This window comes from Pleurodeles waltl, chromosome 3_1 (assembly GCF_031143425.1).
Source record: "Pleurodeles waltl isolate 20211129_DDA chromosome 3_1, aPleWal1.hap1.20221129, whole genome shotgun sequence".
Classification (NCBI taxonomy): domain Eukaryota; kingdom Metazoa; phylum Chordata; class Amphibia; order Caudata; family Salamandridae; genus Pleurodeles; species Pleurodeles waltl.
The window spans coordinates 1142489976-1142502144 of NC_090440.1; the positions used below are offsets into that span (position 1 = coordinate 1142489976).

The 12169-nt window shown below is 43.8% G+C and overlaps 1 protein-coding gene across 1 annotated transcript in view; it reads right to left on the reverse strand.

Annotated features, from left to right (window-relative positions):
• ACAD8 (acyl-CoA dehydrogenase family member 8) overlaps positions 1–12169 on the reverse strand; it is a 226395-nt gene that overhangs the window by 187230 nt on the left and 26996 nt on the right. The window lies entirely within an intron of this gene.

Sequence of the window (12169 nt, forward strand, 5' to 3'; positions counted from 1 at the left end):
CTGAGATTGCAGTTTGAGTTTAGCCCTGGGCACATCCACATCATTGGGGATACCAAGGAGGATAAATTTAGGGCCAAGCGGAATCTGCTCCGAAACCACTCCCTGTAATTCCCCCACAATCTTCCCTCAGTGTTCCTGTAATACAGGGCAGCCCCATGTGGTAAGGAAAAAGGTGCCAATCTGCCCCCGACATCGTATACACTTCGGGTGTTAAAATGGATTAATTGCAGCCTGGACCTGATGGCAACTTCTCGGGGAAACATCAACACAGCTTCCCAGTCTATATCCTCGATGTCCCATAAGTCGGCCTCCCACCATCTGCGCAGTCTACTAAGAGTATCCGGCATATTATTGTTAAGGATCTTTTATACCATAGAGACTGCTTTAAGAGTTAACTGCTCTGTCAGGAATCTACCTTCCAGCAGGGCATATTCCGGTAATTCCATCCACCCTCCAAGCATGCCTCAGTCGAGCACAGTAGAAGAACTGCTTCTTGTTGGGCATAAGATCTCCCCTTCTGACACATTTCCTAGACTGGAGATTCCAATATGATCCCACACCTCAAATCAGGTCAATTTGCCAACTTCTGCCAGCCAGCCACACTCCCACAGGTGGGGGTCATCCTAGTGGGTCTGCATGTCCAACCCAGCACCTTGGTATCCCTAGCCAAGGCTCCCAGAGCCGCCTGTGTAGCGGGCAATAGCCTCTGCACTACCACACCGTCATATAAGTAATGAAGACACGATCTCCCCTCCTACTGTAGTCTCTCCAACCTGAAAGTAGGGTGAACACCGGGTGCAAACATCCAGTCATGAATGTTGATTAGCCGCCCAATAATATGCTTCCACATGCGGCAGGGACAGGCCCCGTTATATATTGATTACGTTCCAGGCTTTTGAACGCAATGTCCGGGGAGCTCTTCTCCCATAAAAAGGCCCGTACATCCCGCTCCAGAGCAGGGAAAACCCAGAGGGATCCGGTAATACGTGTTTTGTAAGACAAATAATACATTTGTTAGGGGGATCATTTTAAACATGGCCACCCTACCCATTAGGGTAAGTGGGAGACTCCTCCAATGCTCCATATCAGCTCGGCACATTTCAGTCACCCTCCCTAAATTACAAGCATGACAGAGGTCCGCACACATGTGTCATAAATATGCCAAGGCACTTGAATCCCTCACTTGAGTATTTTAGTTGACCTGAAAGAGTGGAGAACCGTTTCTCCCTGTGGGGCGTAAAACACTGATTTATCCCAGTTAATCTAGTATCCAGAATAACTCCTGTACTCCGCAATCGCCCAGTCTTTTGAAATGCTCCACTGGGAACCCATTAGGGCCTGGGGCTTTCCCTGAGCGCAGTCCTGTCATGGCCGTTTTGACCTCTTCTAAGGTAATGTCCCCTGCACGGGACTTGGCATCCAAAGTTGGGAGCACTATGCCTTGTAGATATTCCCTTATGTGGTGTAGCTCTTGTACCTGGCGGGCCCGGTAATAGTCGGTGAAGGCCCCCACAATTTCTGTATTTGAGGAAACCCAAACCCCCTCATCTACCCACCTCGCTTCCATTTCTTTCCTACCCAGCCTGTCGAGGAGTTTCCATGCCTTTTTGCCTGTTTCATTGAGCCTGTGTTGGGCAGTGCGCAATCGAGCTTTACTTTCCAACTCCACCACTGCCCTATATTCTAATCTAACTCCAAGCGACGAAGGGTGGGAGGAACCTGTACCAGGGCCCCCTCCATCTCTAGGAGTTGTTGCTCGTATTTTTCCAGTGTTTCAGATGCCTTTTTCCTCTTCCGTGCCATTAAGTTCTGCACACTGTCCCTTATCACTATCTTTTATGCCTCCCAGAGTATCACCGACGACAAGCGTCCCCAGATTTTCCCGGAACTATAGTTCAGTGTCTACACGGAGCCCATGCACCACCTCATGGTCTTGCAAGTCCCAAACCCCGGGCTTCCATCTTTGGAGTCTCCCCTCTGACTTCCCAATCCGTAGCATCAGGGGGGAATGGTCCGACAAGCCCCACGCAAAGTAGTCCTCTTGGCGCACAACCTCAACTTCCCCCGCAGGGGCAAAAAAATGTAATCCAGCCTAGAAATGACTTTATGGGCACCAGAAAAGTAGGAGTATTTCCTATCTATGGGGTGGGTGAGTCGCCACAGATCCGACAGTCCCGGTGTTGCTGCAAACTGATACAGTGGAGTATGTGGGCCCTTTCCCCAGACACCCCTTAGCAATCCAGCTCCATATCCACTGCATCATTAAAATCACCTCCCACCAAGTGGGTCGAGGAGTCCACTGACAGTAGAACCTCTGCAAGCTTGTCCAGAACAGGGGCCTGAAGTCTAGGTGGGGCATAAACACTTATAAACAGTACTTTCTGTCGGCCCCAAAGCCCCTGTACCCTCACGTACCTTCCCACTGGGTCTACCCACCGTCCTGAGATATGAAAGGAGGGGGGGGGGGGGGGTTTACGGATAAAAATCGCCACTCCCCTGGGGCCAGAGGTGTAACCTGCGTGTGCCAAAGTAACATCGGACCCTCTCCCAAAAAATGTACACCTAGTGCCTTTAAGATGTGTCTCCTGTACAAACACAACATCTGGGTGTATTCTCTTTATGTACTGAGACAACCAGACCCCCGTTTAACACTGTTCCCTAGACCGTTTACATTCCACGATAGCACAGAAAAAGCCCATGGAGTTACTCGGGGGCCCCATGTCACTTGTGGGAGTCATTGTAGTAAAAAAAACGGTAAGTGTTAATCGGGGGGGGGGGGTTACCCCTGTCCCTTACTACCAGGCGTGTGGGGCAGGACATCTAGTTGCCAGCAATTCACATAATGAGACTCAACATGCATACATGCCTGTGGTGTATCAGAAGTGAACATAAACAGGCAAATAACAACCCCCAACAGAATCAGCTTCCATCCCTCCCCCACCTCACCTTCTATAGGCCCCCGTGAGTTTTAACCCCCATACTGCAACTCACAAGGAGTCGAAAGGTCTGTAGCCCCCTTTCCCCTTCTTCAACAACACAGAACTACAACTCACGAGTAGCATCCAAACAGGAAGACTACCCGACACAACCCTCAACGCAATGAGAGTTGCGTAATGTCTAGATATCGTTCCACCTACTAAGGTAAAAAACTACAGTTTACTTTATGGATAAAAAATGAACTTTGACTGCATTTACCATGATGCTTTGGGGCTGACTGCATGCTGGAGTGTGAGGCAGAGTGCTCCCTTTCTGGTTAATGAGGTTCTCAAGGAGTCCTTCTCGTGACCCAAGTCCATACTGCAAATGTGATTTGATAATAAATCACTGCCACTGCACAGCCATCCCTGATACTTAAGTGCTGACTGATCCCCTTACACTGGCAAAAAGAATTCAGGGCCTTTGCTTCCTGCTTTCCCATGAAAGAGGGTGCTCGCCATCACATGCTCTGTAGCCCTGCGCATCATCACCATGTTGATACTCGCGCTGCTGTGGTGGACACAAGTGAGGCCCAACTGATCTGCCCACCTGCTGAGTGCGGAGACACAACCACATCCTCCGCATCAACAGGCTGAACTGCTGAGGATGCCCAGCGTGAGTGACTGAGGTGTAGCAGTGAGTTGGAAAGACCCTCACCTTCACTGTCTTAGTCACCAAGAGGTGAGTATAGGGAACTGCACCCAGTTAGCAGCAGGACTGGGCTTCTTAATACAAATACAATTTTTTTAAAAAAAAGATAGAACTGCTTGTCCTATAGCAGTCTTCTTTTTGAGGTCTCGCATAAACAGTGTATGCACGGTCTCTTAAATATTTTTTATATATACACACAGTTAGTGGGCTAGAGCCCACCCACAGGATTATCATTAGTTAGCTTCAGAATGGGTGCTTCCACTGCTCCCGTTTGTAGAGCTACCTTTTTTAATTTGTTTTCAAGCGCTCCACGTGAGCACTTTTGTTGTCAAGCCCTCCCATATCGCCATTCATGTTGTTTCTTTTCCCTCCCAACCCCTTTACCCCATATCCTTTGCTTCGCTCCGCTCACCCCAGTTGCTATTTCATCTTGCCTCCCTCCACCCGCCTTCCAACAGCCCTTCTATCTTTTTCTTCTACCCCCATTTGCTCATCCCCATTTCTTTTTCACTCAAGGTAGTTACAATATGGGACAAAGCTGGAGTGAACTTGTGTGCCGGCTGGACTCTACCATTTGTTTGCTTTTTCATTAGCTAGAGACGTTTTACGTAGTCCTTCGAATTCACTGTTCACTAATCACCCGACCAGGGCTCCCTCTCCAGGGAATGCACCAGCTGTCCAAGGGACTGGAGGAGATGTGCTGAGTTTTAATGGCTCTCGTCTCAGCAGGCTCAAGTTCCTCAGGGCATTTAATTCATGAGGACAAATAATAGGCAGATGTTTAAGTAAATATACCACTTCAGGCTCATTCACAGAAGGATTTAATATGTTTGTTTTGCTCAAATCACTGAAAATCCCCTTCTGGTGCTCAGCAACATTGACAAGCTGTGCATTAAAATGTGGAACAACTTGTGATAAATTGCTGATAAAGCTGCAGCAATTTGACACTCACTGTTTCTAAAACAAAGTGGACAGACACTGCAAGACTATGGCTATTTAAAGGTTGGTAGATTGCGGACTACGATCAGTTTGTCAATGCACAAAATGTGCAAAGAACTTGAATGTCTTGTCAGGGGTAACAAGCGCTACATAAATGTAATTACATTGCAATAAATAAAATTTGCCCAGAAAGTGTGTACAAAATATCAAATTATTAAAGTAATACTATGAAAAAAATGTGGCATACTATGCTGCATAATTTACCGTTTCCTGCCTCTTAATTGCTGTGCATTTTATTTTAGGGTTTCAGCAGCTGATACTCGTTTACTGTTAATACACTGCTTCCTTGTTTTTCTGTTTATTGAAAATGAAGTTTTAAATGTGTGTTGGACCGCAAAGTTATTTATATAGAAGCAAAGCATAAGTATCCTTGTCAGTTGTGTAATTATAACAAATATCAGTTAACCCCTTCATTTATTTTTTCTGAGAGGCTTCAAATAGTGCTGACCTATACATTTTGAGAAACGATGCATAGACAAAGGCAACACAACTAAATAACAAGCAGCAAAAAGTCTCACTGTTTAAAAGAGAGTTTACAATCTCACCCCCGGGACATATGTTTTCCTGCGTTGCAGCAGGAAAACCTGTGCTTGCTCTCAGTACGCTGGAGCATTTTCAAAATTCCTGGCAAGCAGGAGCAAACACCAAGTCCACTCCCAGCAGGCGGAAGCTTCAAGAATGCTCCTGCCCGCTGTGAGCGGACTTTGGACCTGTTTCCCTGCCCTAAGTGATGGGAGCATGGAAGAAGATCTAAATATTGCTCTTGCCCGCATGGAGCAGCATTAGGAGCTGCTCTATTCAGGCAGGAGCAACATTTGTTCCTGCTGGATGTGAAGAGATGGCTGGGGGCACAGGCTTCGCCCCCACAGCACCCAATGAGAGCATATGTGGGTGCCCTGGGTGGACACCAGGTCACCCACCTTTACGAGTGCTGGGCCAAATGCTCCTCTCTACCTAAATACAACACTGCGCCCCAGGAGATAGGGTCCCCAGGGCCACAATCAGCCTGGGGAGGGAGGCCATGTGTCCCCACCATTATTTTGAATGGCTTGGGGTCTCCAGGGGGTCCCAAGAATCGAGGAGGAGGACACAGCCCCCTCTCCTTAAAATACAAAAAAGGCCCTGGGGGTTGGGGTCCACAGTGCCTAAAAAGGCTAGGGGGGATGGTGGGGGGCTACATGACTCCATTACCTGTCATTCTGATGAGTGGTCCTGGGGGACGCAGTCCCTTGGGCCTATCAAGTACTGGGTAGCGGGCTGCATGACCTTCTCCTTTAAAACAATAAAAGCCCTGAGGAATGGGGCCTCGAGGACTTAATAGGGCTCAGGGGGGCATGCTGCCACCCCCTCTCCTTCATTTTTATGAGATGGCTTTAGGGGAGGGGCCTATCAAGTCACCCCTTTACAACAATTAGGGCCGTGGGGTATGGGGTCTACAGGGACTAATAAGGCTTGCCAAGTGGAACTGCGCGGCCACCCTCCCGTTTAATGAAAAAGAAAAGGCCTTAGGGAATGGGGTCCCCAGGACCTATAATGGTCGGGGGTGGGAGGCCGGAGGGGCTGCATGGCCCCTCTCCCCTTTAATGAACAATACAAAAAGGCAATTACGGATAGGGTCCTCAGGGCCTATTAAGGCTTAGGGAGGGTGGCTGTGTGGCCCCCCTAACAATTTTTTCAAAAAAATGGCCATTACATATGATAATGTGGGGCTGGCTACCTTAACCGGGTTTGGCCACAGGGCCTGGCCAACAGCCCAATGCACGCAGCCAAAGGCTGTGTGCAGTGGGGGGTTGTATTTACATATGGTAATAAAACATTACTTTATGTTTAAATAACTCTAAAAAATAACTGAAAAAAAACCAAGGTTAAAGTAACGTTATAGTTAGATGAATTTCTTAGGGATAACGTTAATGTTTTGACAGAAAAAAAAATATATTATTATTATTATTAATAAAAAAAACACAAATTCACCAGTTAGCAGCACTAACTAGAACTTGAGCCCCAGCCATGCACGGTTATGACCTTGCATACAACCACTCACAACATGTACTATGACATCATTTATGACATCACTGATGACCTATCAAATGACATCATTGATGGCATTACTCAAAACATCATCCAAGCTTCTTTTGTACCCACTTTAAATGGGTATACCATTAGAGCAACACAATTAAGTGCAAAATAGCTCAGAATAATATGAAGCGTCTTTAGTATTATGATACATTCAACCCCCACAGGTAAAGCAAACTTGTGTTATTTGCAACATTGACCCTATACCAAGCACTTCATGGGTAGCTGAGTTCATGTTTACTATGAAACCCGGATGAAAGGGTAACACTATCCTGCACACTGTGTAAAATCTGTATACAACTGTTCAGGAAAAAAACATGTTTTTCCAGATACTCAAGCAGTTACATAACAGATGCTCTACTACTGACACTCTTTACCTGAATGAAACCCCTGACATTCACTGAACCTACATTGAGAGTGTCTACCACTAACAATTACTAAGGTCTGAAGGTGCTAAAGATCATACTACCTGCTGTCTTCATACTGTGGTGAAAACTTTACAGATTTCCTATCTTCTGAAGTAAAACAAGCACATATCTGTAGGTTAGTACTTAGTGCACACAGTCTTCTAGGTTGAGTAGAAAGTGTCATGCTGAGATGATTCCGTCTAGTAATTCAAGGCTCTTCAGAATACTTAGTATGTCGTACGTAGAATCTTTGCCCTGTTCGAAACGTTTTATGAAGTACCAAAAAAGCTTGGGTGGACCATAATAAACACAAGTCAACTGTCACCTGCACACAGAGTTACTTTTCACTACAAATATGTATAACGTGTTCAATATCTGTACAGACTTGTTAGCTTGCCTGGTCCTTAGTAAGTAAACTTACAAGGGAACGCATATAGGCTGATGAACCTTTTGGATCGCATGGAATATCCTAGCCATGTAGTGATCAATGGTATCAACAATCAGCACAACCAATTACTAATATTAAAATCAGAACTATTATAACCATCAATTCATGAACAACCACAACTCCATAAAGCGTTTCAATAATTTTTATTTCCCTATTAGTTACAATACTAAGGCATCAATAAGTTAAACTTTATTCAGTCAACTCAGAATTAGTTCATTAATGAAATTTAGAAACCATATGCTCGAATGCGCCAACATAAGCCAAATGAAATTAATACACAGCATTAATAGCAGAGTTCAGCAAGGAGTTCGTCAGTCATTCGTCACTGTCAAACGTCAACCCTCGGAAACCTACCTAACCAAGATTAGCATTAGCATGTGGGGCTTCATGCAAAATCGATTTAGAAAACATGAATTTGGAAAACATTTTGCTACGAGAAAAACTATAAAACAGCGCAGTTGGTACCTAGAAGGAAAGGCACAAGTTAATCAGTCACATTGTCATAGCTACTTATCCACAGAATGGATCAGCAACAAAGCCTGTCTTCGTCTCAACACATCAGGCTCTCAGAGTATGAGCCCAATGACAGAATCTCGAACCGCGTCTCCTGTCCCGATTAGCATCTCACTCCTATTCTCCCGCATCTGAAATCTTAGCCCCTTGTCATGACTTTTTATTAGGGTCTCCCAGTCAATCCCCCTGATTTCCAATTGGTCAGTCAGTCAGCAGATATGACTTTTAACCTATAACATTAATTTACCAAATCTATAAATTTTAATATCAGTCCTTTCACAACACGCGGATTGGTCCACTATACAATGTCCTCATCATCTGGCTCTTCAGGTATCGAAAATGTTGCATGTTGCTCTTGAGTCAGTGCTTCCATTATTCAAGTCCTGGGAAAGTACATTTAGCCTACTCTACACATAATTGTATCAAATTGTCTTCATCATCTCCTGTCCGTCGTTATATTGCAGAAAATTCTAGCTAAGCAACTTTTAACATCGGGTGGTTCAGGGTCAGGTTCTACAACTGCTTCTTCTGCAGCGCGTTAGTATTTCCGCTCCTCTTGTGAGGCCTGGAAAAGCTAGGCCTTAACCACATCTTAATATGACATATTACTACATTATTCTTTCACATTTTCATTACTTCACACATCTCTTAGTTATTTTAGCATGACTTTGTATAAATGGCTGCCAATCCCCTTGGTCACAATTTCAAACGTGTACATTATTTTCTCTACAACTAATTTCTCTATGAACTTTCATTAATCAAACTCATAATCATTCATTAATAAATTCTAATTAGCATATTTGCGTCAGCAGTGCCTCCTCTGATAACTAAATGTGTCATCACACCTTTCTTTAACCATATTTCATAATTCTGTCTCGGCTGTATTTTGTCTTCCTCTCAAATGTCCCCTAAAAATTGTTCCCCTGTTTTGTTCTTCCCTCCTCTGATTATTTTTAAATTTCTTCAACTTTATCTTTTGACATAATTTACATATATCCCATAATCCTAATATGCAAGCAATCTCAATTAATATTCCCTGAACAATTTTCCATAAAACCCCATTCCAAATTTGACTAAGCCAGTTGCCCACTGAAGCAAATCCTTTTCCAACTTTTTCCCAAACCCCTGGTACCTTCAATTCTTTCGAATCTTTACTAGAATTAGTTAAGTTAGTGAATAAGACCCTTATTTCTTTATCATTATTGGGTACAAATGAACAACAATGCCTAGCATTAATCATTTTACAGACTCCACCATCTTTCGCTAAAAGAATGTCTAAACCAAGCCTATTTTGAAGCGTTATTGCTCTAGACGCAGCTAATTCAGTATCTAACAGGAGTATTGCCCCTGGAAAATTCGTCAGCATGTTATCCACAATAGTAGACCACTTTCGTATCTTGATCTCATTTAAAATAACTCCCACAGAAGGAATCACTTTCGGAAACTTCTTTAAATCATCTATTTGATACATTTTAGGGAAAACTATCCCCAAACAACATGTCCCATACCATCCTCTAGGAAGACGGTAATACGCATTAAGTCCACAAATATAGTAGATCCCAGGAATCGCAGAGTCCTGACCATTCAGCATAAAAGTCCATTTACTCTGAAACAAAAACACATGCCTACATTCACTTGTTCCCACAAATGAAGTGTCAGTGCGTGACATTGGCCTATATATACAAAGCTTCCCCACATGTAATGCATGTGAGCTGTGTAAGCATAATCATTCTTATAAGTTCTTTTCTCTAACCCCTTTTCTAACTTCTTCTCCAATGCTTTTCTTCTATCATCAGTATGGCCTATAAAGCTCTTTTCTAAATGTGTAAGCAAGCATGTCCAATTGTTGCTGTGGGTGTATGCTGTCCCAAAAGTTAGTGTTGGTTCAAAGAATCCTCTAACTAGTACTATATCATGCTCTTTAGCCACCTTTACTCAGTTATTTAATAATAGGAACAAATGAAAACACCAGATCATAATTTGAGTAGAAATACTGTATGTACTCTTTGTTATAGAATCTTGTTAGTAGCAAACTACAGCTTATGCCATATGTTAAAGGCAGACTATGGTACCCAACTCCTTCCTCTACTGATGAAGGAATTTGCGTACACACAAGACAATTCCTTGCATTCATTGTTTCAACATACTCACTCAACAAGCGATAGAAAACGTTAGAAGAATGCTCTCCTTGAGCATTAGTATAGTCACGCAAGTATTTCTCATCTAACTTAAACCTCTCTAAAGCTGTCAGTGAAGTAGTTTCAGGAGCAGAAGTAATAGTAATCTTTTTCATATCATGAACAGACATTCCCACAATCATTAATATAAACATTATTCCACACAACTGCCAATCCAACACTCATGTACCTACAACGCTGAATGTTTCTATCTTGGTTATTTAGCTCAGCCAGGATCTGTAAAGAATCAGAAAGCAGAAGTAACTCTTAGATAAAATGCAACAAAAAATCAAAATGAAGGAAAAATTATCTTCTCACAGTTCAGTTTTACATCCAGGAACCCTCTTCCTTTGTCACAATCGATTAGCAGCTTCTCACCTTCGGTTTTCAATTGTCATATCAGGTTATCAATGTCTCTTTCGGTTTTATTTCAACAGTCTCTTTCTTAAGTTTCTCAGATCAGCTCAACAATTCAGCTTTTTTGATCACCTTCAGGTTACATCAAAATACGGACTCTGAACTTCTCTATCAAAATAAAAAGACATAAACTCATGTTGCCACTCATTGGAAGCTGCATATGCCCACTCAGGACCTGCGTAACGTCGACTTGCTATTCTCTTTCTTTTCAACCTTCGCTCGCCACCTGTTTCTCCTTCGCTTAATTCTTCCTTTCTCGTAGTATCTACTTCTTCTATTGTTTCATTTATGACCAATTCCTTTTTCTTTCCAATCTGCGATTCAGGCCAATTGTCTCCTTTTCTTGTTCGTTCTGTCAATATTCTTCTCCAGATTGGACTCTTCTCTTTCTCTATGGTGTTTTCTCTTGATAGACATGCAACGGGCTCAGGAGGAGTCAAATCACCTTGACCTTGATCAGTCTCAACTCTTTCAACCTCTTGGTCTTTTCAGCACCGACTGCTTCTGGGAGAACCTCTGCTGAGCTAAGTTCCCCTGCTGTATCTGCCAAAATAGGCTCTTGCACACTCTCCTGTAATTCTTCACTCTCGTCTCTTACAGGGGTAATTGGACCATCTTCCACAAGCTCTGGTTCGACTTTAGACTCCGACTCCTTTTCTGGTTCAGGTGTGGCAACCTGTTTCGCTGTTGTTGGTGCTCTCAACAACACTTCTTCATGCTCTTGTGGACACACCACTCTTTTTGTATGGCTTGGGTGTATCCAGTTCTGGAGTCCTGCACACTTTACAGCTGTCGTAGTTGTTAGCACCACCTGGTAAGGACCCTTTCAATGCGGTTTCAAACAAGTCTTGCGAACGTGTTTCTTGACAACGACCCAGTCTCCGCTCTCAGATTGTGACCTGGATCGTGGATGGGTGGCAGGGTGGTGGCCTGCATCTGCTGAGAGAAAAAGCAAACCACATCAGCCAGATCCTTGCAGTAATCCAACACCATATCATCTGTAATACTGACAAGTGCATTGGCTGGAACGGCTGGTAATCTCATTGCTCTACCCATGAGGATTTCATGGGGCGACAGCCCTGTCTTTCTGTCAGGTGTGTTTCTCATTGTCATCAACACCAAGGCAATGCATCTGGCCATTTCAGGTTTGTAGCGGCACACATCTTGGCAATTCTTGATTTCAAGGTACCATTCATCTGTTCCACTAGTCCTGATGCTTCAGGGAGATAGCTACAATGCAACTTTTGCTCGACGTTTAGTGCTGCACATAAGAGTTTAATCACCTCATTATTGAAGTGAATTCCCCTATCTGATTCTAAAGAGATCGGAAATCCGTAACGTGATATCAACTCCCTAAGCAACAATCTTGCTACTGTGTGACTGTCATTTGTTTTGTGGGGTATGCTTCAATCCAGTGACTAAAGACACACACAATCGCCAACATGAACTTCAAACCTCCACACGCAGGCATTTCAATGAAATCCAATTGCATTCTGCTGAATGGACCT